This window comes from Felis catus, chromosome E3, assembly GCF_018350175.1.
Source record: "Felis catus isolate Fca126 chromosome E3, F.catus_Fca126_mat1.0, whole genome shotgun sequence".
NCBI classification, from domain to species: domain Eukaryota; kingdom Metazoa; phylum Chordata; class Mammalia; order Carnivora; family Felidae; genus Felis; species Felis catus.
The window spans coordinates 20,886,567-20,903,008 of NC_058383.1; the positions used below are offsets into that span (position 1 = coordinate 20,886,567).

The following is a 16,442-nucleotide window of genomic DNA, read 5'->3' on the forward strand; positions in this document are numbered from 1 at the left end:
ACTCAGCACATTAGGAATAAAATGGAACTGAATCAACTTGATAAAGATCATCTACAGAAAGAAAGAAACAAACAAACAAAACAAACCAAAAAAACAAAAACAAAACAAAACAAAAAAACCATAGCTAACATCATACTTGATGGTGAAGACCATGTACTTTCTTACTAAGATCAGAAACGAAAGCAAAGATATCCACTCTCAACACGCTTATTCAAGAGAGCACTAGAAGTTCTAGCCACTGCACTCAGGCAAGGGAAAAAAAAGAATAAAAGCTGTACATAATGGAAAGGAAGAAATAAACCATCCCTACTTACAGATGGCATGATGGTTGACACAGAAAATCCCAAGGAATCTCCCTCCCAAAACACTTCCAGAAGCAATATATGGGTTCATCAAGGTTGCAGAGTACAAGGTCAACACACACAAAACCAACTACATGTTCCTATTAACAATGAACTTGTACAGACCCAAATTAAAGATGCGGTATCATTTACAACGGCTCCGGAGAAAATAAAATACTTAGTTATAAATTTAACAAGACATGTACAGGATCTGTATGCTGGAAATTACAAAATGCTAATGAAAGTAATCAAAGAAGATCTAAATAAATGGAGAAACATATCATGTTCAGGAATGGGAAAGACTCAAACACAGTAAAGATGTCAAGTCTCTCCAGGCTGATCTATAGATTTAATGAATTCCTAATCAAAATCCACACAAGGTTTTTGTAGAAGTGGACAAACATATTCTAAGAAAAATTATATGGCAAGGCAGAGGCTTTAGGATATTTTAAACAATCTTGGAAAAGAAAAGTGAAGTGGGAAGAATCATCCCTGTACAGTTACAATATCACAACTGTGGTTGGAGGAACAGACACACAGATCAATGGGCTCAGGTCACGATCCCACGGTTCGTGAGTTCGAGCCCCGCGTTGGGCTCTGGGCTGATGGCTCGGAGCCTGGAGCCTGTTTCCGGTTCCGTGTCTCGCTCTCTCTCTGCCCCTCCCCCGCTCGTGCTCAGTCTCTCTCTCTCTCAAAAATAACTAAAAACATTTAAAAATATTAAAAAAAAAAAAAAAAACAGGAGAAAATTTCCCCAGTCTTGGCTAGACCAAGAAAAAAAAAATCCTTAGGAACCAAAAGCATGATTCATAAAAGGACATTCAGATAAACTTGATTTCATCAAAACACAAAACGTTTGTTCTGCAAAAAGCCCTGTGAAGAGGATAAAAAGATGAGCTACAGCCTGGATAAAAAAAAAAAAAAAAAAAATCTGCAAATCACGTAGCCCACAAAAGACTACTATCTAGACTACATAAAGAACTCTCAAAAGTCAAGATTAAAAATCAAACAATCCAATTAGAAAATACGCACAGGACATGAACGGACATTTCCTCGAGGAAGATATACAAAAAGCAAATAAAGCGTGTGAAAAGATAATCAACATCATTAGCCATTCAGGAAACAAAGTAAAGCCACAATGAGGAAATCACTCCCCGCCCGCCTGAAAGGCTAGAATTAAACGCAGGGACGGCCCTAATGCTGGGGAGGATGCAGACAACTTGGGTCGCTCACGTTTCGCTGGTGGAAGAGGAAAATGGAATTCCACAAGAGTTAGAAAATTCCTTATAAAACTTAACACGCGATTATCATATGACCCAGCGATTGCACTCGTGGGTATTTATCCCAGAGAAACCAATGTTCACACAAAACCCCATACGGGCGGGTTCATAGCAGATTTCTCTCTAGGAGCCAAGAGTAGAAACAGCTCAGAAGCCTTTCAACAGGTGAACAAATGGGGGTACCTCCCCCAAACACTGCTCAGCGATAAAAAGGAAGGGACTATGGCCATACACACAGCAACGTGGCTGAGTCTCCAGGGAATCGTGCTGAGTGAAGAAAGCCAACCTCAAAGCGTTCCATCGCAGCGTTAAGATTCCGTTAACATGACATTGTTGAAACGACAGAACTAAAGAATCGGGGAACTGATTAGCAGCTCTCGGGGGTGGGGGATGATGTGAAGTCGTGCCAGGAGGGAATGGGTGTGGTCATAAAAGGGCACAGGACGCATCTTTGTGGTGATGGGGGAAATTCTGCATCTTGACTGCGGTAGAGGACTCACAAGCCCAGGCTTGTGATAAAACCGCACGCACAGCTAAATACACACACGCACACGCATACGCTCGCACACACCTAAAAGGGTCCAGGCAAAACGGGGCCAATCCGAATAAGATCGGTGAATTTTATCAATGCCAGTATCCTGGGTGCGATACTGTATTACAGTTCTGCAAGACGTCACCATGTTACCATTGAGGGAACCGCCCGAGGGGCAGCTGGGACCTCTCTGTGTCATTCCTTATCCCGTCAGTGAACTAGGATCATCTCAAAAGGTTCAGTTTAGAGAAATAAGTAAGAGAAGTCTTCGTTCTATGGAAACTGGTGGTCTGCTGGGGAGGACAAACGTTCAAAGAAATAATTAACACTGAGTGTGTTAACTCCTGTGGACAAGGGCGTGCAGTCGACACAGATTTGGTGGATGTAACACCGACAAGTGATTTGAGAAGAAAACGGAGGCATGAGGAGTGTGGACTGATGTCCTGTCTCTGACGTGGAGACACACGCGCACACACACACACACACACTCACATACACAGCGGAACCACCCTCAGCACAACCGACGTGGGGGAACTTGGTCCCAGCTCTGAACGCAAGGAAGGGTGCCATCTATTTGTGAAGTCTGCGAAACATTAGATGACACAGACAGCAGATGCGAGGGCACCGAAAGAAATTACCACAGGCAACTTCCTTTCTGGAAAGTATTGGGAGCAAGATGGAACCCGGGAGAAATGGAACTGTACCCCCCCCCCAAGGCCTTTCTTAGAGACAAAGCATGGGAGGCTGGGGTATGGCAGGGTCCAATTTGGTAGCCAGGAGCGTCAAGAGAGGGTTACCTCGGTGACTCACTCAGTTGAGTGTCCAACTGACTCTTGATTTCCGCTCACGTCGTGATCTCACGGTTCATGAGTTCAAGCCCCATCGGGGCAGAGCCTGTTTAGGATTCTCTCTTCTTCTCTCTCTCCCTCCCTCTTCTCTCTCTTTCTCTCCCTCTCTTTGTCTCTCTCTTTCCTTCTCTCTCTCTCTCTCTCCACCCTTACTCCACTCACTGTCTCTCTCACTCTCAAAATAAATAAATACACTGAAAAAAGAAAGAGAGAGGGGTCTCTATGGATCCTACCACTTTGCCACCCGGCAATCAACGAGCTGATAGGACTGCCTTGGTCCCCAGAACCCCTTCCCATCCCCCCTGGTGCCACCCTAGGTCATCCTCCACTCCAGCTTGCGAAAATACTGTAACAACAACTGTAACGAACTATTAAACACTAATGTCAAGCATCAGCCAATGAATTAATAATAAGCTCATTAAACACATGATCTCATTCCCTCATAGGACAATCTCACAACACAGAAGACAAGAATCCCAACGGCGTGAGGGTGACCCAAAGAAAACCCTAGAGAAACGCCATGCAACTTGGGGGCAAATAAAAAGCTGGACTCCAGCTGTCTGTCCACATTTGAGGGTAAATTTAAAGGAGAACACCACCTCCACCACCGCAAGAGGCTCGTGAACGCTTGTCGCTTTCAGAGAGGATTTAAACATAACCTCCAACTAGCAGAGGAAGATCCTATTTTCAAGGAAAATTGCCCGGGAAATTTTCGATACCATCTGCTTTGGACTCTCAAGGAAGTCGTAGAAAACACAGAACCTGTAGAATAGGAGGGACTCAGAAGGCAACTTACTGAGGGCGAAAATAAAGCGAAAGCTGACCCCGTGAAGGAATGATTTCAAGGGAAGAAACGAACGACTTCCGGAACTGAAACATTAAAGGTGGCAAAGAGCGGAATGGACAGTTCGGAAAATTTTAACACGTTGCTCGAGCAAAACACGAAGAAGCTTCTCCAGAATGCAAAAGAAAAGGGGGAGGCGGGGGGGGGGGGGGGGGTGGGGAAGAGAAGTCATTAGAAATTACTTTGGGGATGGTTTCTATAGATCTGTGGATGACAGTGACGGCGCATAGGAACCGGAGTCCCTGAGGAAGAACACGGGACGGAAGGAACACAAACCAGATGACCCGGCATGGAATGAGCTCGCTTAGCCCTCGGACTGTACACGAGGAAGCGGAGCCCTAGAGAAACCAGGTGCTTGCCCACTCCCTTGCCAGACAAGTTAGGAACTTGCTTATCAAGCCTATGGAGCAGAGCTGGAGAGAAAGAAAGTAAAAAAGACGAAATGCAGAATGGAAGTGCTCCCGGAAATGACGGTCCTGCACCACAGGCAGACGGCGAAAATAAAGCAACATCTACACACACACACACACACACACACACACCTTAATACTTTGTCCTCCCACGGGAGGGGCAGGGACCCTGGTCAAATGCAAAGCAGTACAAATTAAACTGGTAGCAATCTCCTGCACCTCAAGCAGGAAGATGCCGGAAACAAGGAAACAAAGTATGCGGTTCCAATGAGACCGCGGTTGTAACCTGGGGATTGCACCCTCAAGCTGAAACGCTTGTGAAAGCAACAAAAAAGAAACTCTCTGGCAGGAAGGGAGGAAGGAGATGAAGTCCTCAGGTACTTATCGGGGAGGGAGGTGGGGTGGTGGGGATAAAATATAAGAAGACTGGGGCGCCTGGGTGGCGCAGTCGGTTAAGCGTCTGACTTCAGCCAGGTCACGATCTCGCGGTCCGTGAGGTCCATGAGTTCGAGCCCCGCGTCGGGCTCTGGGCTGATGGCTCAGAGCCTGGAGCCTGTTTCCGATTCTGTGTCTCCCTCGCTCTCTGCCCCTCCCCTGTTCATGCTCTGTCTTTCTCTGTCCCAAAAATAAAATAAATGTTGAAAAAAAATATATTTAAAAAAAAAAAAAAAGAAGACTAAGTAAAATAAGGGATGCGTTTTAAAAATGAGAAGAGAGGGCCCCTGGGTGGCTCAGTCAGTTGAGCGTCCAACTTCGGCTCATGATATCAGTTTGTGGGTTCGAGCCCCACATCGGGCTCTGTGCTGACAGCTGGGAGCCTGGAGCCTGCTTTGGATTCTGTGTCTCCCTCTCTGCCCCTCCCTGCCTCTCAAAAATAAATGAACGTTAAAAAAAATAATTTAAAAATTAAAAATAGGCGCACCCGAGTGGCTCAGTCAGTTAAGTTAAGCATCTGATTCTTGGTTTCAGCTTCGGTCATGATCTCCAGGTCGGTGAGTTCAAGCCCCTCATTGGGCTCTGCCCTGACAGCTGGAGCCTGCTTAGGATTCTCTCTCTCTCTCTCTCTCTTCCTCCCCACCCCCAACATAAATAAATAAAACTTAAAAAAAATAAAGATAAAAAACACAAATAAAAACCTCACTTGCAGGGAGGGCGTGTCATAAGAGAATCCAAAGACAGTACTCTGTCCTGAAAACATCTACACGTGAAGCTCTCCTGACCTCCTGCCTGCACCTCACACAATGCTCTGCCTGGAAAATATTCGGTGCTCGAGAAATGTCTGCTCCGTCATATTTAATGATGCTACGATGGAAGAATTCTCATTAAAGTCAAGAACGAGAAAAGGAAATTGTCTATTCTTAGTTAACGTCCTCTCGAAACTGTCAGCAGTATGAAAATGTTGGATGAAACAATACTGTATAAATACTGGAAAAGAAGCAACTATATCATCACCTGTGGATCACGCTATGCTACTCACAAATCCGAGAGAGAGTCCAGTGCAAACTTGCGACAGTTTTTCAGTAGGGAGTCGAGGCCATGTTATATATATATACATATACACACATAATATGTGTATTGTTACTGTGTATATGTATGCATGTGTATATATGTAAGTTACTGTGTATAAAATTCAATATCTGATTTCCTTATATGGCAACAGTATCTGGTTAAAAAGCCGAACATGTGATTTTCACACAGTAACAACAAAAATATAAAACACCTTTGAAGCAACTTCACAGAAAAATGCCCGTAACCCCCGAATGAAAAATATTTTCCTTTTGATGGACAATATAACAAAATACACTGTTACCCACGACAGGTTCTTAGATGGGACAACTTAATTCTGCATCAACTTTTAGTCTTTAAACATTAATCTGCAAACCTAGTCGCAGTACGTAAAACTCCAAAGTCATTTTATACGGAACTTAGCCACCTGATTCTAAGATCACCAAGTAATAAGCAGATCAGAGTAGTCCCTCAAAAATTTGGAAAAAAAATAATAAGGAAAGAGAGGCTGCACTGTTAGAGAATAAAATATAAGGGGGCAGTAAAAGAAAAAAGAGCATGCAACTCTTGAGATCTCAGGGTCGTGAGTTCAAGCCCCATGTGGGGTGTAGAGATCGCCTGAAAAAATAAACGCTTGGGGCGCCTGGGTGGCCCCGTCCGTTCAGGGTCTAACTACTGATTTCAGCTCACAGTCGTGAGATCGAGTCCCGAGTCAGGCTCCAGTGTGAAGGCTGCTCGGGATTCTCTCCCTCTGTTCCTCCCCTGCTTTCATCCTTTCTCTCTCCCCTAAATAAATAAATATAAAAACCTTTTTTAAAATTTAGGGGCGCCTGGGTGGCGCAGTCGGTTAAGCGTCTGACTTCAGCCAGGTCACGATCTCGCGGTCCGTGAGTTCGAGCCCCGCGTCGGGCTCTGGGCTGATGGCTCGGAGCCTGGAGCCTGGTTCCGATTCTGTGTCTCCCTCTCTCTCTGCCCCTCGCCCGTTCATGCTCTGCCTCTCTCTGTCCCAAAAATAAATAAACGTTGAAAAAAAAATTAAAAAAAAATAAAATAAAATTTAAACAACTAGCCTTTATAAAACATTTGAAACAGGGGCGCCTGGTGGCTCGGTCAATTAAGCGTCCGACTTCGGCTCAGGTCATGATCTCACAGTTCATGAGTTTGAGCCCCGCATCGGGCTCTGTGCTGACAACTCAGAGCCTGGAGTCTGCTTGGATTCTATGTCTGTCTGTCTCTCTCTTTTTGTCCCTTCCCGGCTCACACTCTGTTTCTTTCTCTCTCTCTCAAAAATAAATAAACATTTAAAAACTGTCTCATAAAATACTAAGAACCAAAAAAGGGGGAGGGGCAAAAAATGACATCCAGAAGAGAAAAATGTGAATGGTCAATAAACATTTAAGATGTGTAACCTCACAAATAACAAAAGAATGTGTGCTTGAATAAGGGTGAAATACGTCATTTCTCTCTCCTCTGGTACAATCTGATCATATTCTATCTCCAGCCAGAGTATAAAGAAATAGGGACTCTTACACCAGTAAGCAGAAGTAAATTTTAGTACAATCCTTCTGGAGAGCAATGAAATGTGTCAAATTTTATATGTGCATGCCCATTTACCAGCAATTCTGCTGCTGGGAAATTGTCATAGAGAAAGGCCTGCACAAATACAGCACTCAGACAAACAGGGGCGAGGATTTTCGATGCACAGCTATCATCGTAATAATAAAAAAAAAAAAAACCTGCAACAGCTTAAATGCCTCTGATATCAAATAAATTAGGATGCATCATCACAATGGAATAATATATACTATGTTGCAAGCCAGTGTGGCTCAGAACTGCCTAAATAGTATCTGTGATAAATCAGCAAGACACCAAGTTACTCCGCAGTAGGGACAGCTCATCTGTGTGTGCAAATGTTAACCGCGGCTCTCAACCCGGGTCCCCACACCAATGGCATCGGGATGACCAGGGACCTCGTCTGAAATGCAAATTCTCAGGCTTCCCCCCACACTGACTGAATCATACATTTTAGGGGTGGAACTCAGAAATCTGTGTTTTATCAAGCCCCGCGAGCCACTCTAATGCATGTTCAAGTTCGGAAAACCACTGGCGAACCTTGAAAGGGAACGCCACACGGAACCTAACAGTGGCTTCTGGTAGCAGTTTCATGGGAAGATTTATCCTCTCCCCTTTGTATATTTCTATGATCCCACTGACATGCATCGCATCATAGGTCAGAAAAGGAAATTACTTCCATCAGAGAGAGAAAGCGGGAAAGGGAGGGAAGGAGGGAGGGAAACGGGGAGAGAGAGAGGCAGAGAGAGACAGAGACACAGAGAGAGACTGGCCAACAGAAAAATGGACAAGAGATTCACCTGAGGGATGCCATCCCCATGAAAAAGCCAGACAATTCCTAAGAAAGGTAGGTTGTAAACATCCAAGTTGACCAGAATTAAAGCTGTACTAAAGTTTGACAACTTTTTCCGCTCACCAAACAAACAGCACTGAGAAATATCACAGAACTGAACGGAGTCAAAGGTGTAGTATGCTCTCACAGGTTCCCGGCAAAATGAGAGGGCTGGAAATCTATAGCAAACGTGTAAAACTGGGCATATGTTTGACCCAGTAATCCCCACACTAGGGATTTCTTCCAGGCAATATTTGAGGGCATGTTTTCCCTCGATCATAGTAAGAAAAGTTATTTGAAAGCATCCTAAATAGTCTACAGTATAAACTTGACTGAAAGAAGTCTGTGATAGTCTCACGAATACAAATGTGGTTGCCAGAGAGGGGTGGGCATGGGTGAAATAGGTGAAGGGGATTAAGATATGTAAACTTCTAGTTCCAAAACAAGTAAGTCACAAGGGCGCCTGGGTGGCTCAGTCGGTTGAGCGTCCGACTCTCGATTTCAGCTCAGGTCACGATCTCACAGTCACTGAGATCTTGCCCCGCGTCGGGCTCTGCACGGAGCGTGGAACCTGCTTAAGATGCTCTCCTCTCTCTACCTCTGCCCCTTTCCTCTGCTCGTGCTCTCTCTCTAAAAAACAGTAAATACGTAAAGAAACCAGTCAGTCCCAGAAATGAAAAGCGCAGCAGAAGGGCTAGCGTCAACGATCGCGTGCTAATGTTGTAGGGTGACAGAAAGAGACGACACTTACCATGGTGTCGCCTGGGTGGCTCAGTCGGTTAAGCGTCCAACGTCAGCTCAGGTCATGATTCCCAGTTTGTGAGTTCAAGCCCTGTGTTGGGCCCTGTGCCGACAGCTCAGAGCCTGGAGCCCGCTTCAGATTCTGTGTCTCCCTCTCTCTCTCTGCCCCGCCCCCCCGCTCAAGTTCTGTGTCTCTCTCAAAAATAAATAAACATTAAAAAAGATTTTTTTAAACAAATAAAGAGTCATTGTATGCTTACGGTATGTGGCTATGCTCTCTTTTCCCTGTGCCTTAAAACCTTTGATATATCAGACAGGTGCAGCTATGTTAGCCTGGATCCCAGAGTAGATAAGTTGTGGGCATGATTACAGCGGAGCCAAAACAGAGCGAACGTGAGCTGTAAAACTGGGTGGTGGTGAAGTCAGAGACCTTGGGGTCGACTTGTTACTGTAGCATACCTTAGTATGAACTGACTGATACACCACTCTATCCCTGCTTTCCTAGCTGGAGACCCACTTAACACAAAGAATCATTTCCTCCTAGAAGCTCTGTGGCCACTCTGTATTCTCACAGAGAGAGAAGCTGATCTGGGTACATCTTTCTTACTGAAGTGGAGAGAGTTTCTTTATTCTCCTTTGGATTAGATGACTTGCATCAGGGTCCCTCTCCGGAGTGGAATGGCAGACTGATTTCGTTGCCCCTTCCTCCTACTCAAGATTACCACAAGACGTACATCAAAACCCATCTCCCTGAGGCGCCTGGGTGGCCCAGTGGGGTTGAGCGTCTTGACTTCAGCTCAGGTCACGATCTCATGGTTCATGAGTTCTAGCCCCACATCAGGCTCACAGGTGTCCACGCAGAACCCACTTGAGATCCTCTGTCCTCCTCTCTCTGCCCCTCCCCCAATCGTGCTCGCTCGCTCTCTCTCAAAAATAAATAAAACGTTAAAAGAAGACCCTCTCCCTTTCTTCCTACATGTCACAGGACTTCTCCTGTGAAGGCAAGCCAGGAGAAGCCATCGATAACTTCACCTGCAGAAAACACAGTAGGGCTTCAGCCAAAACACGACAACACAGGAAATCCCTTCTTCCAGTCGATCCTCGAGGGCTCCTGGTTTCTCAAGCCTTGCATAACGAATCTTACAGTTTGAGTAACACTGTCTTCCAAGAATCCGGCATTCCGGCTGTTATTCACAGTTCTACCCATTGACAACAAAGCATAGTTGGTGCTGGCAATGAGACGCAAGCATCTGTTTTCTGAATGGTTGATGAGCAGTACTTTTGGACCTTTGCAAACCTATCACTTCCTTAGTGCAGGGGACGCCTTGAAAGGAAGTGAAAATACAGGGGCAGGGGGCGGGGGGAAAGGGGTTGAGAACAGTCAAGAGGCAGCAGTCACAACAACAGGGGCATTACTGTTATTAGAAAGCTGACAAGCTCTTACTGGATGGCATGTAGCGTTCTAAGCTCCTCACGGGCATGGAATTCTTCGGTGATTCCTAACTTACCTGAGAATAAGGTACAATTTATTATCTGTACTTTAAGGGTGACAAAATAGAAGATTAAACAGGTTAACTTGCAAAGAGTCGTAATTCAGTGGAAGGTTGGGAGTCTGAATGCAAGGCTCTTAATATCAGAGCCCAAGTACCTAGTCATCACGTTATACTGCCTGAGATTAAAAATACAAACAAATAGGGGCGCCTGGGTGGCGTCTCTCTCTGTCCCAAAAATAAATAAACGTTGAAAAAAAAATTAAAAAAATTAAAAAATTAAAAAAAAATTAATTAAAAAAATTAAAAAAAAAAACACAAACAAATGAAACTACTTGGAAATTCTTCCACATCTAGAATCTTCTTTCAAGAAAAGGAGCATGGAGGAAACGGAGACAAACTTAAGGGTCGAGGTGGTCTTTGTTTGGGTCCAAACAATGGCACTTTTTGACTCTGTGATCTGGAACCACCCACCATACTCACACCTGAAAGACGTTACCTCGTTCACACAATGAGGATAATGATTCTCATTTTGCAAGGTTTCAGTGAAAACAGAAAATGGGAGGAGATGGAAACAACAACTATGAACTCTAAAATGCTAATTGTCACTGATAATAACTCATCTTTGCAATGGCATAATTGGTGGCTCAGTGGCAACAGTGAACTGATATCGACCAGCATTATTAGACCACAGACGGGAAATCTGTGTATAACACCAAATTCCAAGCATCCCGTTTCTTCTAAAGTGGAATAGCGTGAAGCAGACCAACACTCCCACCAAGAGCCATGATAAAAGCCAATAACGTATCAAAATTCATCTGTTTGAAAGCATCGGTGTGTTTCTATGGCAGCCAGAATTTAAAATTCAGACCCCAGAGAGAAGGAAAGCTCGCAAAGACGAGCCCAATTGTCTGCATGCTGATGTTTTCCACAGGATATTTGTCAAAATTACTGGCACAGGTTAAGAAGCTGAAGGAATAGGCAAAGGCAATTGTTGCAAGGGAGGCAAACCAGCAGAGACAGAGGCAACTGCATGGGGCTTGGGTTAAAATAAATTGGGGTTTAGGGATGCCAACTTAACTAGAACTTGAGAAGCAAAAATCAGAGACAGAAGGAAAGAACAGAGAAGTGAGACTAAAATTCAGCACCACTTTTTCTCTTGAAGCATTGTCTACGAAATGTCACAGGGCAGGAAGCGAAGGAGCCAAACTAAAAGGGATAAAAAGAAGGCAGAGTTCTGACAGTCTTACGGCGCTGGAGAAACAAAACTCACATGTGAAGATCTGCCATTGGGAAGAGATCTGGGAAATACCCTAGGCTCTAGTTGGGACACAAAGAGGGTGAGACCCTAAGACTGAGGTTGAACAAAAGGCAGACTGAGCCCTTCAAGGAACGTAACACAATCTCAAGTCCGCTCTGCCCACGGCGGTGTGAGATGATCTGTCCCTGTCCCCTGCCGTACAAAGGAGTGACTCTTCACTGAAGAACAAGAACACCATCCACATTTTTTACAATTTGACGTTCATAATGTCCAACATCCAACCAAATCACCAGGCATATCAAAAGGCAGTGTAACCGGGAAAAGAGACAGATCACAAAAAGAGATCCACAAGTGACTCATTTATTGAAATTATGAGACTCAGACTTTAAACTTTGGGATGGTCAACAGAATAGATGAGAATCTGATAACGTAACTGAAACAGATTAAAATAGAAATTCTAGATCCACAAGCGACTCATTTATTGAAATTATGAGACTCAGACTTTAAACTTTGGGATGGCCAATAGAATAGATGAGAATCTGATAACGCAATTGAAACAGAGAATAAAATAGAAATTCTAGAGCCAAAAGCTACAACAACTGACAGTAAGAACTCAGTCGACATAAAAAGAGCACGAAAGGGATATATGTCACCCTGGGAAAAGGTTTATCACATATGGAATCTGGGTCCTACGAGAGAAAAACAGGGAGAAAGGAAACAGACGAAGGTGTGACTAGACAGTAGCTCAGAATTTTCTAAAACCAGTCAATGACCTCATGACATGGATGTAAGAAGTGATACAACGCCCTACAAGGATACTTACAAAGAAAATTACATCTAAGTAGCTCACATATAAACTGGCGAGAATGAAAAAAAAACAAAATTTTCAAATATTGGCTTGGGGGGGGGGGAGGACCGACATGTGTCCTCTAAGGAGCAAAAATTAAACTATCAGCTGATTTTTCACGACGGTACTGGAAGCCGGAACATGATGGAACAGCATAAAGTGGAGAAGAACTCCCAACCTAAACTTCTATACTCAAGACAAAACGTTTTTCACTAGCAAAGGTGAAATAAACACATTTCCAAACAGAGAAAACCTCAGAGAGTTCATTGCCGGCAGACCCATGCCAAGGAAATACCGTAAGGAATTACCGAGAAAGGAAGAAAAGGATCCCAGGCAGAAACACGAACGCAGAGAGGAATTTTAAAAGTTTAAGGGCGAGAATGAATTTAGTGAAACACTGAATGCACACAAGAAGTAGCATGTTTTGCAGTGTTAACGACTATGCGTAGAATTAAAATGCATGACGACAATAACTCAGAAGGCTACAAAGAGTAGGGAGAGTTAACATGTTCTCTATCCCTACCATTATTTGTGAAACGATTAATAATAGGCTGTGATATTCAAAGATTCATGTTTTTTAAATGTTTATTTTTGTGACGGGCTCCAGGCTCTGAGCTGCCAGCACGGAGCCCGACACGGGGCTCAAACTCACGAGCCGTGAGATCATGACCTGAGCCGAAGCTGGACGCTCAACCGACTGAGCCACCCGGGCGCCCCTCAAAGATTTCACGTTTTAATCCCTAGGGAACCCCTATAAGAATCTACAAACTAACACAAGGGGATAATGGAATAATTTTTTAAATAAATTTTCAATCAATTTTTTCCCGTTTTAAAATTTTTTTTTTCAACATTTATTTATTTTTGGGACAGAGAGAGACAGAGCATGAACGGGGGAGGGGCAGAGAGAGAGGGAGACACAGAATCGGAAACAGGCTCCAGGCTCTGAGCCATCAGCCCAGAGCCTGACGCGGGGCTCGAACTCACGGACCGCGAGATCGTGACCTGGCTGAAGTCGGACGCTTAACCGACTGCGCCACCCAGGCGCCCCCTGTTTTAAACTAACCAAGAGGGAAGCAAACACACACACACACACACACACACACACACACACCCCTGGGAAAATAAAAAATGGTTACATAAAAATTGCAACATATCAGCAACTAAATTAAACATAAATAACCTAAATGCACCAACTTAAAAGCATCAAAATGAATTAAAATAGAACACTGTATATTGATTTTATAGAAGGCATACCTTTAATATAAGAACACATAAAGGTGGACAGTAAGGGGGTGGAGAAAGTTATACCAGGCAAGCACGATGCGAAAGAAAGTCAATGCAGCTATACGTGTATAAGGCAAGGCAGTCGTTAAAGCAAGACACCTCACTAAAGATAAAGAGCTGCTCACAGTAGTAACGTGGTCAATCCTCCTGGAAGACAGAAACCGTCTAAAATGTGTCCACGACTAAGAGCATAACATCAGACACATAAAGCAAACAATGAGGTTGCTAAAGGAAATACGCAAAGCCACAGACACGGCAGAGGACTTTCACAGACTCTCCCGGGGACACAGTAAGTGGTGGGAGCGAGCAGAGCAAAATACCAGAAAGAAGGTTCTTTTAATCTCAACATGATTAACAGTATTTACCGAAATGACGTGTGTAGAATGTGACGCCCAGCAATTAGATCATAAACAAAATGGTGAAGTATATTTGGCCATTTATTAAAATTTATCATATCCTGTACAGGTGCGCGGTTTCGAAGGGACACAGGCACCCCAATGTTTGTAGGAGCGCTGTCGACAAGAGCCAAAGTATGGAAAGAGCCCGAACGTCCATCGATGGATGAATGGATGAAGAAGATGTGGTATATATATATATATATATATATATATATATATATATATACACAACGGAGTATTACTCGGCAATCCAAAAGAATGAAACCTTGCCATTTGCAACTACGTGTATGGAACTAGAGGGTATTATGCTAAGTGAAATTAGTCAGAGGAAGACAAAAATCATATGACTTGACTCATATGAGGACTTTAAGAGACAAAACAGGTGAACATAAGGAAAGGGAAGCCAAAATAACATAAAAACAGGGAGGGAGACAAAACAGAAGAGACTCTTAAATACAGAGAACAAACTGAGGGTCACTGGAGGGGTTGGGGGGGGGGGGGGATGGGCTAAATGGGGAAGGGGCATCGGAGAGGACACCTGTTGAGATGAGCACTGGGTGTTACACATAGGAATCCAATCCTGAAATCATCCTAGCGCTATATGCTAACTAACTTGGATGTAAATTTAAAAACAAGCAAGTAAATTAAAAAAATTATTTTAAAAAACTTTATCCTATCCTGGATTATAAAGTGAGCCCAAGCAAACGTCATTCAGAGCGTATTATCTGAGTACATTAAAATTCAACAACAAATCGGTAACAAAAGAAAACTAAGCAATCAAAAATATTTGGAAACTAAACATTGTACTTGTTAGTAACCATAATGGGGGGGGGGGGACATAGTAACATGGAAATTAGAAAATATTTTCCTCTGAATATTAATGAAAATACAATTGGTACGATGCAACTAAATTGTTTAGAGGGAAATTCATAGCCTAAATGCATCTATTAGAAGAGAAGAAAAGCCAAAAGCAATTATCTAGCTCTGTAGCTCAAAAAATTAAGAGCCAAATAAACTACAAAAGGAGACAGAAAGACATAATAAACATAAGGGGAAATCTGACACGCAAATAGAGAAAAATCAAAGAAGTAGAAGGTGGTTCTCTGAAAAGACTAAAAAATTGATACAAAACGGATACATGCCTCTCCAGAGGGTCAAGAAAACAAAGTATCAGTTACAATGTCAAGGGTGAAAGAAGCAAGATCATCCCAAATCCCACCGACACTCAAAAGATAATGGAAGAATATAAAGATTACCTTTCTGCCCACCAACGTGAAATTTCAGATTAATGCAAAAAAATCTTAGAACACAATTTAGAATACGAGTACAAGAAGAAGCAGTAAATCTGAACAGTCCTTATCAATTAATTAAATTAAAAATTAAAAATACATGCAAACTTCCAAACCTAGAAATCCCCAGGCCCTGATAGCTTTATCCATGAAATTCTCCAAGCATTTAAGTTACAGTTAGCACCAGTCTTACACAAAACCTTCCTATTTACAACAACAACAACAACAACAACAACAACAGGGCTATTTCTCAACTTGTTTTGGAAAGTCAGCATTACCTTAAACACAATCAAAATCGGATACGGTTAGTACAAGAAAGGAAAGTGAGAGAGCCATCTCTTTAATAAATATAGATGTAAATATGCTAAATAAAAATTACCAAATGTATCCTGTCAATTAATGTTATAATACACCTCAGTATTTTTTTAAAAAATCAACGTAAGTCACCATACTAACAGAAAAAGGAGGAAAAATCATACCAAAAGATGAGCAAAAATCATCTGATAAGACACAATACCAATTCACGATCATTTGCAAGCAAATGATGGATAAAAATGGTATTTCCTTTATCTGATAGAAAGCAACTTAAAAACCCTAGAGCAATTACCATAATCAAATCGGAAATGTTGAAAGTTTCTTCTCTGAAGGAAGAAACAAGACAAGGATGTTTCCTATCCCACTGTTATCCAACAACATATAGGAAATGAAGTCCCAGAAGACAAGAAAATGGATTAGAAACGGAAAAATACAATTGTCAATATTCACAGTTTACTAACTTCTACATACTAAGATCCAAAAGAATATACAGACACGTTACTAGAAATGAAAGTGAATTTGGACAATATCCAAAAAATAGACTGTATTTCTAGATACTAGTAACAAATGATTATAAACTGAAAAAGTTTTAAACCTACATTTGCAGTATCATCAAAAACATAGGACTAAATGTAACAAAAACGTGCAGGCC

The 16,442-nt window shown here is 42.8% G+C and overlaps 1 protein-coding gene across 1 annotated transcript in view; it reads right to left on the reverse strand.

The window, feature by feature from the left end:
- Positions 1–16,442, reverse strand: part of HS3ST4 (heparan sulfate-glucosamine 3-sulfotransferase 4) — a 394,358-nt gene that overhangs the window by 281,161 nt on the left and 96,755 nt on the right. The gene's annotated exons all lie outside the window — the stretch shown is intronic.